The sequence below is a fragment of the Fistularia commersonii genome, chromosome 6 (assembly GCF_037954325.1).
Source record: "Fistularia commersonii isolate RoL2024-O1a breed Wild chromosome 6, RoL_Fcom_v1.0, whole genome shotgun sequence".
Lineage (NCBI taxonomy): Eukaryota > Metazoa > Chordata > Actinopteri > Syngnathiformes > Fistulariidae > Fistularia > Fistularia commersonii.
This window is the reverse complement of record NC_141289.1, coordinates 12,582,049-12,599,059: the sequence shown is the minus strand read 5'-3', so window position 1 is coordinate 12,599,059 and position 17,011 is coordinate 12,582,049. Positions and strand designations below refer to the sequence as shown.

The window sequence follows — 17,011 nt, the reverse complement described above, 5'->3', positions numbered from 1 at the left end:
TTGCCAGTAATGGATTTGTATTTCTCTGAGGTGCTTTAATATGCAAATATACAAGTAAGAATTGAATAACACTATGGGATGTTTTCAACAGCTGTGTTTAAATAGCAATAATCCTGCAGCCCTGCAATAGTCATGTAACTCCAAGGATATGAAAGTAGAACTGAAACAGAGACAGAAAGAATGTAACTGCATAAGACAGGAGCCCTGCTTCAACACTGGGACAGGTCTAAGTGAATTACCACCTGAGGCCCTGCTTTTAAGCTTTTAAAGGATGACCCAGGAGAGGAGGCGGGTGGAGGGTGTGTGAGTGTGTGTGTGCTATCGCAAATCACAAAGCCTTGGCCTTTTTCATCCTCTGACACCGCGGGGGTCCATCTCTCTAGTCCGAGCGTGACCGGCGCTCATCTGTCTCATTCGGCCATATGGGTGGCTCAGAGGTCTGAGGTGAAAAGTCAAAAAGGTCCCTTCACACAGGAATCACTCTTCACAGCGGCTCTAGTGTCTTGCTCAGGCAGTGGAAGCTACTGGTTTGAGATGACATGTTGTCCGAAGTACATTTGAATATGTATCGATAAAACACATTATTTCCTCGCAAAACATATCCATATGCACTTGGGACAGCAAAGTAGGAATTACACTGTACAGGGAAACACGTTTCTTCACTGAATCTTGAAAAGTGTGTTCTAAGAAACAAAACCTCACTAAGTGTTAAAGAATGAGCAGTGATCATCTAGCTCCAAGGAGGGTGAAGAGGTGGAGTAGGACGTATCTATATTTAGACTAAGCCTCTTTCAAGCAAACCAGATCTCATAGTGGTTTCACCAAAATGGTACTGTATATGTGATAGTGGATGTCAGAAAACATCCTAATAGACATTAAACTGTCTTTTACAAACCAACTACCGACTGCAATTTTTAAAACAAGCGATACAGAAAAAAGCGAAAACGCTGGATCCTTCCGTTTACGCTCTTGGTGATGGGGGGAGATTTGCAACATCCAAAGCGCTGTGTGTTATGGCTAAAAACAAATGTCCTATGGCTGGGGGGACGTGGGAATCACACATGAGATGCAAAACTAATCAACTTGAGTGTTTCTGTGGCATCTTGAGAAGTAAAAATTTCAGATCCTAATTACATTAGTTATGAAAGGCTTGTAAATGCAGGATTTTCAACTGACCATGAACAAGATATTTTCTTCTGACAGCTTACTAATTTCTTGCCCCAATTTTGGTCATTTATTTTTTAAGTAATTAAAAACGTGAGCGAATGTTGAGGAATCATCAAAGATGGTTGCCAGACCTTTGGACGGTGGCATTAAAAATCTGTATTACATAAAATTTGCAACAGATGTCCCTTTTGTCAAGACAGCATATTGTAGACGTCATCTCTGGAAAGTAGGTCCATGAAGACATATGTGTAGCTTTAGTTAAGGAAAATGTATCAGTTCAAGCGCAACATTTCTTGGCGCGTTTTAGATTAACTGATGCTCCTTTTTTTTTTTTTTTTTACTGGGGAATGAAGTCATTCCAATCTGGTTTAATGACAGGAACCTCTGAAGTGAATTAATGCTACAATCATTCACAATCCAAACATCCTAAGCTAAGCAACCAAATGAAACATTTATAACTCCAGCATCCAGACAAGCTTTTTTATTATTTCTTTTTTATTTAGAGCAAGGCTCCGTGTGTTTATCACATGCATGCCTGGAGCAGCCAAAAGTAACTCATGACAATATTGCAATTTTTTCGTTTTTCTAAATTGTTTGTAAAAAGTGTTAGCCAAACTCTTAAATGAGAAGAATAAAGGGCTAAAATAGCAGAACAAGAAAGCAACCAGTGGGGAAAAAGAAACAGGAACAGAGCGGGGAAGTGTGGAATGAAGTCATTGGTCTAATTAGGTCCATAGTTTCTTGCATGACAACAACACAAGACACAACACACTATATAGGTCAGCCGGTTCCATCTGACAATGCCAAAGGTTTACATATAAAATATATCAGTAGTAGATATTCAGTGTCTTCATACAATCTAGATTACAAAACAAACTTCAATATCACCTCATTTTTAAAATCAAATTCTGTACCAATGTTAATGTCCATATACCTATATTAACACCATTTGACATGGTTTGAGATACTTTGTTTGCATTGAACAATTTTATTTTTATTTTTAAATACTAGTATAGGGTTACCAAATAGGGCCATAAAAAGTGATATACTATTCTGTTTTATAATTTCCAAACCAAAGCAGATATTTGGATGCATCTTAATAGAAAGGTTGGTGTCTGCTTTTTATAAAAAAATTCAATGTGCTTGGGAGTTTTTTTTCATGACATCTTCATGTTTGAGCAGCTGCTGCCCTGCAACCGAGGCTGATTGATCATCAAACCATAACAGAAATACTGCATTATGGAAGTTTGCAAAGCTAAGCCCATAATCCACATTCAAGGCCTGTTCCCTGTGTGATTGAAGTATGAAAGGGGTAATTTGTTATTTGTGGTTATTTTTGGTAACTTGCACACAGCTTTGGCTTATACAATTTTTTACATGGCATATATGACGGTACCTTGATCCCAGTTGCATCTGAGTTGAAGTGGCCTGCCAGTCTAGACAAACTGACCTATATCACAGGACTAAGTTTACATCACAGCTAATGACATTTATATGATTTCACCCAACAGAAAATGTTGATGTCGTTATGCCACTACGAATGAGCGGCAGAACCACCTGTCCAGCTTCTGGCTAACATTTTAATGAACTATGTCAAACATTTAAGTAACAAATAAGCCCTTTCATATTTCTATCACACAGGAAACAGAAGGACCTTGAATGTGGATTATAGGCTTAGCTTTGCAAAGTATTGTAGACAAATATTCCTTCCTTGATAATACCAGAATGGACATTTCCATCAATCACTTCTGTAGACTATATTTAGACCAGATCCTCAGGAAAGCTGGTTTTCTGTGTCTTACTGTGAGAACTATAAAGCAAAAAATGACCAATGACACTGCCTTTTCCTTGCTTTTCTTCTTTTTTTAACCAAATCTTAAATCTGAAAAAAACTTTAAATCAGGATGTTACAATTGTTTTCTATTAATATTCCCAGCACATCTATCAACTGACCAAGGTAAGACAACTAAGAATAAAGTCATCAAAGATGGTTGAAATTGGGTTTTGAAAAACAGCAGGAAAATTATAGAAAAAAATTGAACTCTAATGAGACAAAAATATTGTACCAAGATGATTTGCTACGAATACGGGGGGGGGGGGGATATTGGGGGTTTAGTGGGACACAAAGCTCACACTGATGACAGCCTTCAGGATCAGATGCAGACAAAGCTTAAACAGATGGAATGCTAAGTGAATACTTTGCTAGAAATGGGTTCAAAAGCCAGGCCTATAGTAATAAGCTGACCTGGCTATGTTTCCAAATTGCTAACTTACTCCTCGACATTGTTTGAGCAACATTTAGGCTAGCAGCGCGCGCACACACACACACACACACACACACACACACACACACACACACACACACACACACACACACACACACACACACACACACACACACACACACACACACACACACTTCTATCAAATACATCAAACAATTTGTGTAAAAACAGAAAATTGTGTTGTATAATTTATAACTTATTTTATTGTACAGTTTAGTTAAAAAAATAAACATAAAATTACTGAGAAATTAATACCTAAAAATGTCAAACCAATTCTCTCTACAGCACCATAAAAAGGTATATCTTAAAACTAGCAATGATTTGCCCCAAAACAGTGGTCGCCAGCCCCCGGATTATTTGGTACTGGTCTGCAAAGAAAATCTGTCTTGGCACAACTTACAGTTTTTATTAGATCTTATTTTGAAAACGACTGTTTCCTCCTTCGCCTTACTGACGCACTTTATATCGTAATTGCCTAATATAAAGTTAAATTGTTGTATTAAATACTGTGAACTGACAAAAGTTTTTATTATTTGAACCACCACACCTCTAACCGGTCTGCGGCAACATTTTCATGCATAAAACTAGTCCCTGGTACAAAAAAGGTTGGGGTACCGCTGCCTTAAAAGGAAATGGAAATTCCTTGAAAAATAAATGATAATGAAAAATTGATTAAAATTCAAAAACATTGAAGGCTCAAAGCCTGCATAAGATTGAGTAAATAATAATGTCAAAAGTTTGCATTTACATGTCTATTCACAAAGTACAGAGGGAAAAAAATGGTTCTGAAGCTGTTCTATGGTCTCATGGGCCCCATTGAAAGGGCCAAATATATTATATAACAAACACAATCATCGGCCCTATAGCTACACACATGCAGGCACACAAATCAGATCCCGTATGCCCTGTAAACTCAAACCACAAAACATGACATTCCAAGTGCTAAGATATCACATCTGATATCATACTGAAACCATCCAAAGCCTCTGCACACTTTGGATCATATCTTGTGGCTCAGCCATCTGTTAAGAATGACAGCTTTTAATGCTGGTCTCAAATATTGAGTTTTACTGCCTTTTTAGATGTAAAATACAGGTATGTCTCATTTTAAATGTGCGTCTGCATGAAATAATTACTATTTCCATGCTGCTGTTTCTCCTTTCTGCCCTGCCATGGCATTTTCCTAGTAGACTGCCTTCATGTGAAGCCACACAGTCCATAATACACCTTGTTGTTACGTCAAGATGGGAGCAAAAGTAGACCAGAAACCAATGTCAAAGTGACAGGGACGAGTTAAAAGAGGAAGCTATGGTTGCAGTGCTTGTGAAAGCAGCCTTTGAACAAAAAGTGGGTAGTCGGGAAAATGTCCAAAGTCAAATGGGGTGTGGTTGCCTTGTCAACCTCAGCGGACCTGTATGGGCCACTGACGTCTGCATCTAAAAATGAAATAATACTCTGTCTGCCTCCACTATGTATGAGAAGTATAGGGTGGATACTGCCTTTCCATATTGCGACCAGAGGATCAGTGGGTTCCATTAGGGATGAGGAACTCATTCCGGGCAACAAGAAATTCTTTTGTGGTGTATGGGAAAGCACTGGAGCCGCAGAGCTACCTGGAAACAGAATCAATGAATAACGGTGAGCGCTTTCTGGAGTGTGACCGTGTCCATGGAACTTCATCAGGCAAAGTTTACCTGGTGTCACTGTCCACTATTCCTGTGGTATTTTCACCTCAGGCAAAATCACCAGACTTGCTCTTTAATTTTGGGGTGGCTGCTATGAACCAGTTATCTTTTAATCCCAATATTAAAACAGATTAAAGCAGACAATAGAACAGGTCCACAAATGCAGTAATTCAAATGGCATGGAATCTATAAATCAGTCACACTAAGCTCCCTTTACTGTGCTTTTAAGCAGGATATGCTTAGAAAAATCTATTTCTCTCAAAACCACAAACACATACTTTTATCTGTTTACAACATGTCAGAGAATGTTACATCTGTAAGTTAAGGAGAAATGCAAAGTTCTCGTCTACTTCACAGTAAAAGCAAAGTCTGCAATATTAAAAAGAAACATGTTAAATCCTAATTTAAAAAACATTTGAGAGAAAGCATTGCTTTATATTAGACAAATTGTGACACTTTTATTGCGACAACTATTGCATCCACATCCTGCTAAAACATGGACAGGAGATATACATATATATCTAATTTTCCTTACTTTCCCAAGAATTGCAATGTATTTGTGATATCAGTAGGGTGATAATTTTAACATCAAAGTCTTCATGCCAATTGATAAATATTACATACCAAAATACCTTAACTCTTGCCAATAAATTGTGTCTTCCACAGATTTCATTATAATACTGGGCTAGAGAGGTTTTGATTAAATTATGAAGCCCCAGATTAGAAAACACAACTGCTATCTATTTTGCCATGACATGTGATTTTACATGGAGCATAGATAGAGCAAGTACTAGCTACTAAATCTCAAGATAAAGCATGGTGCAAACAAGACAGCCTTCACAGAAGAGGAAAGAGGTTGCTGAGGAGGCAGAGGGATGAAATGGGAAACAGGCCAGCAGAAAAAAACAGGTAATGATGGATAAGTACAATAATGAAGAGGGGGACCAGCTTTCAGGGTTTGAAAGAAGAGGAGGGACTGATGGCCAAAACCAACATCTATGGTGACATTAGGCAACAACTGCAAGCAAGCATAAGGACCTTTAACGCGCACGCACGCACGCACGCACGCACGCACGCACGCACACAAACACACATACACACACACACACACAGTGACACAGTGAGTCACACTGGCTAAAACAGCCAATTATAAAGGAGGGGTTGTGGATGAGCTGTGGAGCAGAGCAAAGGGAAAGATGACAGATATCAAAGACAGACAGATGGGAAGGAAGCTGGGGGAGAGAAAGTTAAGAACCGGGGGGGCTGAGGTGAGGGGAAAAGAGGCAGAGCGAGGATACATGGTCACACTGGTGGGTGGGAGGTGTGAGAATACAGCCCTCTGAGCATCTACTACCCATGGACAGCAAAAGCATGGCAATCTACATGCACACAGTGCATGCAGGTCAACTGATGTCAAAAAAATGTAAGCTTGAATTTTTATTTTGTCAAAAACTTCATCAAGTAAACTACACTTGATGTTGTGGGTAGAATTGCCCACAATGAGTTTCTGTGGAATAGAACTAGATGACAGGACAACAAATACCCAGAAAATAAATTCAATTAATTAAAAACTTTAAAATAATGCAATAGGTCATGTCTGGCTATTCCAATAGCAACTATTTTGAAAATGGAAGCAAACATTGTAACATTCACATACACACACATATATATATATATATAAGTATATGTGTATATATATATACACACACATATATTTTTTGGAATGGGTAGTAGACAGAACTGATGCAGGGCTGTTTACCAGCCATCACTATTGCAGTAATAACGCATCGGTCAAACTAAAGTTCCCAGATTTTTTAAATCACCAAACTTAATGAATCACTTCAACCTAACAGACACAAACACCAGTGATGATGAAGATGTGATTTACTTTTATATCCTCAACCGTTCAGTGCTAATCTCCTTGTCCTAGAAGCCACAAACAGGTTTTCAGGTGATAATTCTTCCTGATTTTAGAATTTCATAACACATCATGTAATGGTTATATAGAGGAACAGGCAGGAAGCCCGAGTTGGGTAAATGGCTGACATCAAAAAAGATGCTGGCTACAATCGAGTGCCACAGAAGTGGGTTAAGTCTGCTTGTGTCTTGTCTTATTCTGACAACTGCCCTCTCTTTTCCACTCACACAATGAGGATGTGTCAGCTCCGCTGCATCTCTGCCGGGCAGCTGTCCAAATGTGAAATCAATAGTCTTGTCCCTGCCCTCAAGAGATAGGGTTACAGACACGCACACACGGCTCAGGCGGTCTGCAGCAGTGAGCTCTCACACACACACACAAGTGCGTGCGCGCACACACACACACGCACACAGACAAACACACGAACTTTAAAGCATGATGCAGTGCTGTTGCAGCAGCTGATGGATGCTGGGCGCTCAAAAGAACCAGTCATTAAAGTGCAGGCTGACAATGACAGGCTTACAATTCTGGTAGAAATAGAATGAGCTGTGTCCCTGCAAAGCAAATCCTACTTCATGCAGGACAAGGAAGATATAAATGTGTATTCTTCCAAAATCACGTACATAACTGGGTTTCCATTGTACCAGAAAATAGAACAATAGGACCTAGATATTTACAAATTGTATTTGTGATTCTGATTGTGTGGGGTCGAGGCAGAGCTGAAGGCAAACCAAGCAGTCACTGGGGCGAAGTTCACCCTGGACTTGTGACCAGTTGATCACAGAGCCACATACAGAGACATGCAATCCTTCACCATCATTCACACGTCTGGCCACTTTGGTCTTCTGTTGACCCACGGCACTGTTTTGGATCGTGGGGGGAAGCCATAGACCTCGGAGAAAACTCAAGCAGGCACAGGAAGAGCATGAATGCTCCACAAAGAATCTGGAATCTAACCAGGGAGGTGCTGTGAAGTACCACTGCTAATCTCTGCACCACCGTGCTGCCTGGAATTGTACTTGTCCTCTTTTTTTCTGGTCAGCTAATAGAATCTGAGGTTTCAAGCACTAATGGATTTTAACCTGAAAAGCACTTGAAGGCTTTGAAAACAACATGTTTGTTTCTTAAATGATCACAAATGACCAGGAAAGTTATTCTGTCGACCATTAATAATTTAGTTACCATGGCCGATAAAATGTTTGCTTCTGTTTAACTTTAATTTCTCTTGAATTTCCATCAGAACCGTCATATATACAGTGGGGAGAAAAAGTATATGATACACTGCTGATTTTTCTGCTTTTCCCACTTACAAGGCATGTAAAGGTCTGTAATTTTTGTAATTTTTATTATAGGTACTCTTCAACTGTGAGTGATAGAATCTAAAATAAAATAAATCCAGAAAATTTTAAGTAATTAATTTGCTTTAATTGCATGACATAAGATTTGATCCCCTTCCAACCAGTAAGAATTGAATATAAAAGACACCTGTGAGGAAGGTGAGGGATCAACCCAGAACTACACATCTGGACCTGGTCAATTACATGAAGAGAGCTGGGACTTCAGTCTCAAAGAAAGCATTAGCAATACACTACACCATCATGGATTAAAATCTTGTGGCACACGTAAGGTCCCCCCTGCTCAAGCCAGCACATGTCCAGGCCGGTCTGAAGTTTACCAATGGCCATCTGGATTATCCAGAGGAGGAATGGAGGAAAGTCATGTGATCTGATGAGACAAAAATAAAGCTTTTTGGTCTAAACTCCACACACCGTGTTTGAAAGAAGAAGGAGGAGTACAAACCCATGAACACAACCTCAACCATGAAACATGGAAACATAACGAACATGGAAACATCATTCTTTGAAGGTGCTTTTCAGCAAAGGAGACAGGACAACTGCATCATATTAAGGGAAGGATGGATGGGGCCACGCATCACAAGATCTTGCCCACCAACCTCCTTCCCTCAGTAAGAGCCTTGAAGATTGGTCATGGCAGGGTCTTCCGGCATGACAACCACCTGAAACACACAGCCAGGGCAACTAAGGAGTGACTCTCTAAGAAGCATCTCAAGGACCTGGAGTGGCCTACCCAGTCTCCAGACCTGAACCCAATAGAAAATCTTTAAAAGGAGCTGAAAGTCCATATTGCCCAGAGACTACCCTGAAACTTGAAGGATCTTGAGAAGATCTGTATGGAGGAGTGGGCCAAAATCCCTGCTGCATTGTGTGCAAACCTGATCAAGAACTACAGGAAACATCTGATCTCTGTAATTGCCAACAAAAGGTTTCTGTACTAAATATTAACTTCTGTTTTTCTGTTGTGTCAAATACTTATGTCATGCAATAAAATACAATTACTTAAAAATCATGCAATCTAATTTTCTGGCTTTTTGTTTTAGATTCCGTCACTTACAGTTGAAGAGTACCTATGATAAAAATTACAGACCTCTACATGCTTCGTAAGTGGGAAAAGCTGCAAAATCAGCAGTGAATCAAGTACTTGTTTACCAAACTGTATATCGTCAAAACAAGCATTACTTAGGTAAAAATTTAGTCCTAAAAATAATGTTCTGTTTATCTTTATGGAATTTAGCTTTCTGAGCAAATCATTTTGGCATTTCATTTGAAATGCGGTATTTATTGGTTACAGCAATAGCACATACAATGGTTCATTATGCATTTACTGCTGAGTTGAAAGTAATAGGAGGTTTACTTCTATCACCTGTTAAATAACACAAGCACAGTAGGTGTAGCACACTGCACCACTAACACATGCTCAATAAAACACGCAAACAGATGGGTAACTTGTGCATAAACAACACATTCATTCTGGAACCAACCAGCCATGTGCAATGGGCTGCACCGAAAGGCAGGGAGACATACACAGAAGCATTCACACATGCCGCTAGCAGCTGAGAACGTCTTCCACTGTCAGCTCGCTACATTTCCCATCTTCCCTTAACTTACCCAATAAACCCCTGCAGCTGGCCTCTGATTGGCTGGTGCTGAAAACATTCTTGTTATATTAATTCAAAACAACTGACTCAGTGTGTGTTTGTGTGTTTCATTGAAGAGGCCAAAAAAATGTGCTTGTCTGTTTCCTGTCGTGCCACGTACTCCCAAACATAAGCACTTTTCCCATTGCGATGCCACTATCCTGGTCTGTAGGGGACGCGGTATCGAGAATGGCCTATTTTAAAATTGCTGCATCGTTTCAGTGAAATTGTAGTTATGACAACCACATCACCAAACAATGACAATGTGTGAATTTTATGATAACCAATACAGACAGCTGGTGTCTACCTTAGTGAGGATCCACAGACGACAAGCAACGATGTCTCACGCAAACGCACGCACGCACGCACGCATGCACGCACGTAACACTTTATCTCGGAACAGTTGAAGCCCAAGGCTTCCTTCTCTCAGCCCCCAGCAGCACAGCTGGGGTCTCTTTACATCCGAGTCTTTCTACTCATCTCATCATGGATTTGTTATCAAATATGAAAAAAAAAAAAAATCCAGCACAGTCCGCAAGCTATCCCATCAAAAGTTCAATAGGTTATACATTATATAGTATTCTAGTTTTAGATTCATAACTTACTATATGATAGCCTATGCAGATTGAATAAATCACATAACTTTTGAAATTCCTCCAAAAACATTTGATATTATATGCTTAGTCCCAAGATTAAAATAAAATTATGTTTGATAAGTCTCTGCAATTATCAAATAAACCAATATTTTGCCCATTTGCCTCACAATTCGACTTAATCATCTTCTTCAAAGTCAAGTGGTAACAGTAATAATAATCCTTTTAAATCACTGAGTTTTTAAAAATAAACAGATAATTAACTTCAAATTGGCAGAAGATTATCTACAACTGAGAAATAAAAAAGCTAAAGATACCTTCACAAAATTATTTTCAGCAAGCGAAGAAAAAAATCTGAGAATTTAGTATGTGAAAGGTGATAATGTAGATCTTGGTGGGGTGACACATACTGTATGTAGATATCAAAAAGAAGTTCTCAGAATCTTGCTATTCCTTTCTACAAACTGTCCAGACCTACTGTTAAGATGTCAATATTAGTGAAATTGCTGCCACTTACATATTACACAATGTTTCAAACAGGCTATCATTCAAACAGTACGCATTTGGGCCACAGACATCCTTTGGAATCACAAGATACAATCCCTCTCCAGATGTCTGTCTCCAAACCAGCTGATGAGCTAATTTTCCTTAACAGTAACAGGCTAGATACTATGTCTGATATCAACCAGTTGAAGGCCAGATACTTTGCAGACAGTTTATGAAGCTGTGGCATTCAGGCTCTGGGGTAGTATTTTTTGGTTCCATATGGATATGATTCCTAATTGTCTGTTAATTCACAGTAAATGTATTCGTGTCAGTAGATAATAGGCCCATGCGCAGAAACAGTGGTGACTCAAAAAAAAAAACACAAAATCTCAAAAACTTTCAATTTAACAGAAATCAATAACCATCGGAAAATCACGGCACAATGATGGGGCCTCTCCTTGTGATATACCAGACATGATTTACACTCACATGGTTTCACTTTAGTCAGGAATTATCTCTTTCAGCAAGGAAGACTCCCCCAATGAGATCCTTAGAACCTTCACTACCCTTTCATTTAGGCTTGATTTACAAGGCCTCCTCACTGTGGCTTTGGTTGTGTATTAGTGTGTTTGGGTGTGGGGGCGCTCCCCCTTTCTCCACTAGTTCTGGCTTTACTTCACCTTGAAAACAAATAACAATGACACAGATTCCTGTGGAGAAATGGAGATCTACCGAATACAATGGCGTTGAACTGACAAACAATGAGCACATGAAGCTCCAGACATGTCTATCAGAAGCATGTGAGGCCACCTTCAGCTAAACTTACATGGCAGCAGCATGAAAACAGCAACTTTGTCAAGTCTTATTTGTTCAAGGGGCATAAGTTTGGAAACTCCACAGGGCACATTTTTCTGCTTTTTTTTGTCTGCAATTTTATAGGCGGAAGAAAAAAACATTAGTCACATCGCTTTATGGAAACTCTTACCTCTGAAGTGGCTTTCTTTTCTTCCGATTGAGGTTATAGGTTAGATGAAACCACCACTCCACTATGTGAATGAGCTTTTATCCCCTGGAGAGAAAACAATAAAAAAAATAAATAAAAGAGCAATGACAACAAGAAATTACCAATGCCATTAGGTGAAATCCCAAACTGAGGGAATCGACTGTTTTATTCTCTTCTGTCGTGCAGGAGAATTCTAAAGCCTGGCAGCTGGAGGAGAGCAGACAGATTAACTGTGGAGGGTGCTTGAGCCAGAGACTTAACTCGAAAGAGGAGAAGAAAAAAAATGAAATGCAAAGCCAGAAAGACACTTATCACAAAGTTCTGAAAGCAATCAAGCACAAGCTCTCCCATCGTTACGCACTCTCGTCATAATTACAAGGATATTAAGAGTAGGACATTTGAGCCGGACTTCCTCATTTGATAACAAGCTCTTCAGATTCACGCTTAAAATTGGGACATCTATAGCTGTTGTTTCATTCTCACCTTTTACATTTGCATTGGAGTCCTAAGACTGTTTTGTTATTACATTACTTGAAATTTGTAACTTATCCAATACACAGGCTTCTACACCACAAGAGTGGATAAATAAGTGTGCATGCACAAGCTGACTATTATTTAACAGGTTTCAGTTGTCATATTTTATATTTGCAGCACTTAAAGAAGACTAGATACCTGTAAAGGAAAGGGCTGGTACACTATAGAAAGCTTTTTGGCGGATATAGTAGGTTTACTTATTTCGGCTCCAGTTTTCAAAAGCAAGGCCAACTGAATCACCCGAGTAACATTTGAACAAAAACTAATTGAATATATGAAGGGCGGAATGAAAAGTCAGAAGGTACCAATGGAGGCAATGACCCTGCAACAGGACAGTATCCCCTCAAAATGGCTGGCATGAATTCATTTCTGTAAATGAGGTACAGCTTGAGCAAATGAATACAGATGATTGCAGTATTAGCTGACCTGGAAATTCATCACAATTAAAAGCCATTTATGCAAATATTGACTTATACACTAACACTGAACTAACTAAACTAAAATCTCTAAGTTTCACATTGCAGAAGAAACGTCAAACAAGCTATCAGGCATCCTAATAACGTCAACCGCACACCATTAGAATGGCAAACACCACAGGGCCGTTTTAACTCTCTTATCTTGGGCAATATATTTTCCCAGAAATATTTGTGGTACACATGCTAACATTCCTATTTACCACAGTTCCAGTTATGATCATAATCAAAAAGTTCAATTACACCCAGACCATACCTGTAGTCTACATACATACTCACATAGGTTCATATGGAGAATATGTTTACAGGTTTGAGTGGGGAGTTCTGATAAAACTTTTACTTTCTAAAAATTTATCAGGAGCCACTTTCATCTGTCTTGGCATGCATGATGAAACAATTTTATTGTCACAGGAAGATAAATGATCTTAAGAAAAACAACAATAAATCCCCTGCATCACGTAGCCTTAGGTGCCATCTATGCTGTGGTTCACTGGAGTAAATTAACACTGGATTTATTGAGGTTGTCCAAAAATGATTGAGGTCTTGTCTGTTTACTGTAAGAAACGTCAATAATTATTGTTTATTTTTTTTGTTGACCAAGCCAACATGGGCTAATCATTTAACTAAATGAGTCACACTAGACACCAATACCTTGCCAAAATGGTTGTGAATTATCTGTGACTCACCAGACTAAGGCGTCAGCACGAATGACTGGTATAAAATATTTTAGCCACTCATCAACTTGCCCACCCAATTGCTGACTCACAGCTGTTTGTATGATCTAAAAGTAGATACTGAATCATTGTCTGGAGATATATATATATATATATATATAATTCAAACTTGTCCCACGGCCGACTGGGCCGATGATAACAAGCTGAAAGGGGCGAGAGAAATCTATGCTATGATTTGGTCATAGTATCTGCTGTTTACTTTGAATGTGAGAGGTTGGCAGCTGATGTTGTGGCTAGCTCCTACGAAGTTATTCCTATAAGTGCGTCAGCTGTTACTCGGTGCAGCAACTGTTGTTTGCCCACAGCATGTGACCCTTCACATGGGTGCGTGTGAGTTCATGTTTTCACAGCAAACAAGCAATGTGCATGACAGAGCACGACAGGACAAGTTAGACCTTTATTAAAAAAAAAAATATATATATATATATGAAAACACACAAGACGCCACTGAGACAAGATGTAAATCCTAAATTCCATGGCGGGATCTACACATACTTAATATGTAATGTCACCCAGTTAATGCAAGGCCACTTAGCAAGTGTGGCAATGACAAATGGACCTCTGCAGCTGCAAGGAAACACAGTTGCACTAGTCACAACAGCACACATGCTGGCAAGCAGCTGCTCCAACGTCGACAACAAAGGCAGACCTACTTGCACATGCGCAGGAAGCATTACCAAACTCAGAAGATAAAACACAATTCAGAACATTTTTTAAAAGCGGCGCACCGGAAGAAGACACTGATTACCCTTGAGAGTTTCACCTCAACTTTTGAATGGAATTCAGAGCAGTCAGTTGAGCCATAGTTTGGGGAAATGTTCTTTTTTCTTATTTATGTGAAACTCTAGATTAATATACTTTCGTCAAGGTGCGAAGAAAAGGTGCGATTTGGCTATGGTGAAAATCATTTCTTCCATTATAACCTTAATTATGTGTGTCTACAGAATGTACTTTTCACAGACTGCACAAATAAGGCTTACAAGCAAATGCCCAAGAAACATGATCTGGCCTTGTGACTATGACTCTTTGGGCACTGGTAAAACAACAGCCCAAAAAGCGCTTGGGTTTATGGGTCATGGATTAGTACTCCACCTAAACAACAGAACAAGGGGAAACACTATGTTGTGGACACAGGTGTGTCCTTGTCCACCCACACTTCCCTACTTGCTGCTCTCCTCAGAGACAGCTCATTTCCTGTCGGGGCAGGAAGTGGGAAGGAGGGCAGGCCATTGAGCATGCAGTAACGCCGATGATGTCACAGGAAAAAAAGACGGGATTGTTGCCGAGGAAGCAGAGCATGAATAAGCAGATGATGAACAGAGTTAAATTCTGTCTTCTTTGAACATTCACATGGGAAGATTCATTTCCGCTGATGGTTACACAAATATACAGTAATGTGATTTTATATGGGCACAAGTAAGTTCATTAAGCTCTTTAACCTACCCTTTGTATCTGTTCAAACAAGAATGTAACAGAATGAACGCTTATATTTAATACAGTATATGGGGTGGCCAAATGATAATGCTACTTATATTTGGTACAAAAAAATCAATATCATTAGATTATTTAACAATTATTTGTACTTTAAAGTACTCATAAAAAACCTGACTTGTAACAAAATAAGGTGTTAACAGTGAGCACAAGCATCCTTGTAAGGGCACTGAGGAACATATTCAGTCAGTTGATTTATTGTTTTCTACAAAGCTGATCCTCACTGGGAGGGTGCATTTTCATTGATTTGTTGCTCTTATGTTGCAATTCCAAGAGGCCAATATCACCACACAAATTTGAAGCAAGATCATGAGTTGTGGACGGGGGGTATAAACCAAACAACTTCCAAGTTTTTATTTGTTTCTGATTTTTAGGACATCATCAGTGCCCATTCAAATTAAGCCTGTTGCAGGAAGGAAATTACATATTCCTTTCCATTAACAGCAGAAGACTACCACAATGTTCTTCATATCTAGTAGTCAGCAAAGTATTCTACAAGTAATAGACCAATCCCACATAAGACCTCCAGACATAGCATTACACCATGGGAGCGCACCTGATGTTGGCAGCAACTGTTTATTGGATTAGTGTTGCACTGAATGTATTTTGCCCCAGGTACATTTGAATCCCAATTTTCAATGAAAAGACATCTCCCTTAAATAGGGATGTAGGACAACAACCTTCCTGTGGGGAAAACAACGCACAAATACAAGTGGGTAGAGTTCAAGTCAAGACATTTTAGGGTGTTCTTACATAATACAGAAACATTTCTGACGGGAGGGGGTGGTTAAATAACTAATCAAAGAAGTGGAATCAATATTAAGTGATAGTAAAGTGAAATATTCATAACTGAGAGGATGTGTAATTGAATTCGCAAAAAAGATGCCTTGGCGCAAAACAAGAGAACAGTTTCACCAAACCCAAACTTCTTTTTGACCTTTAACTGGGGAAGATACTGTTGGAGTGACCTTTTGACATCATTTACACAAAATTTTGTAGCTCCCTCTCACACACATTGAAGTCTGGTTGTGATTACAAGGAGCTGATCTGCTCTCCTCAGTTGGATTCTCCACGGTCCATGCAGCGAGTTCTCCACTTTGGAAAAACCACACATGGTGGGAATTATGGAATAATGCTGTGTCAGGAATGTTCCCACGATGGCCAGTGGGATCTGATGGAAGGTCTCCATTGGCTAACAAGCTGCTGGTAGGGTTTATGGGTAATGTAACACACACACATACAGAGTTACATGATTAAATGCCTCTTCTGTTAGTCGACACTTGGACCTGCTCTTCTCATGGTGGATCAAAAGCGTCCTTTAAGTGTTTGAACAAATATGCACTGCTTTAATTTACTCATAAACCCCATCATTAGCACAGCTCCTTCACAGCCCAGAGACTCAAATCTCACTTCTCATCCACACTGTTTGGTTCCAATAATCTCCCAATAGGGATCACTTGGGAGTGAGGGTGACAGGGGTCAAGTTGGCGATAGCTGAAAAGAGAGATTTCCATTCACTCTCCCAGTCGGCCTTAGCGCACATGTGAACGAGGAATCATTACAGAGTAGAGCAAATATCAGCAGAGCAGACAGAGATTACCCAAACTAAACCAAGACTCTCGGTAACTAGAGGCTTGGGCGCACGCA

General features: G+C 39.5%; 1 protein-coding gene across 3 annotated transcripts in view; it reads right to left on the bottom strand.

Annotated features, from left to right (window-relative positions):
• The window catches only part of raph1b (Ras association (RalGDS/AF-6) and pleckstrin homology domains 1b), a 47,332-nt gene that overhangs the window by 22,722 nt on the left and 7,599 nt on the right, over positions 1–17,011 (bottom strand). For all 3 annotated transcript variants that reach the window (XM_086148182.1, XM_086148181.1, XM_086148183.1), the window contains exon 2: positions 12,115–12,198. The gene's annotated coding sequence lies outside the window, so the exon portion shown is untranslated. The remainder of the gene's footprint in view (positions 1–12,114; positions 12,199–17,011) is intronic.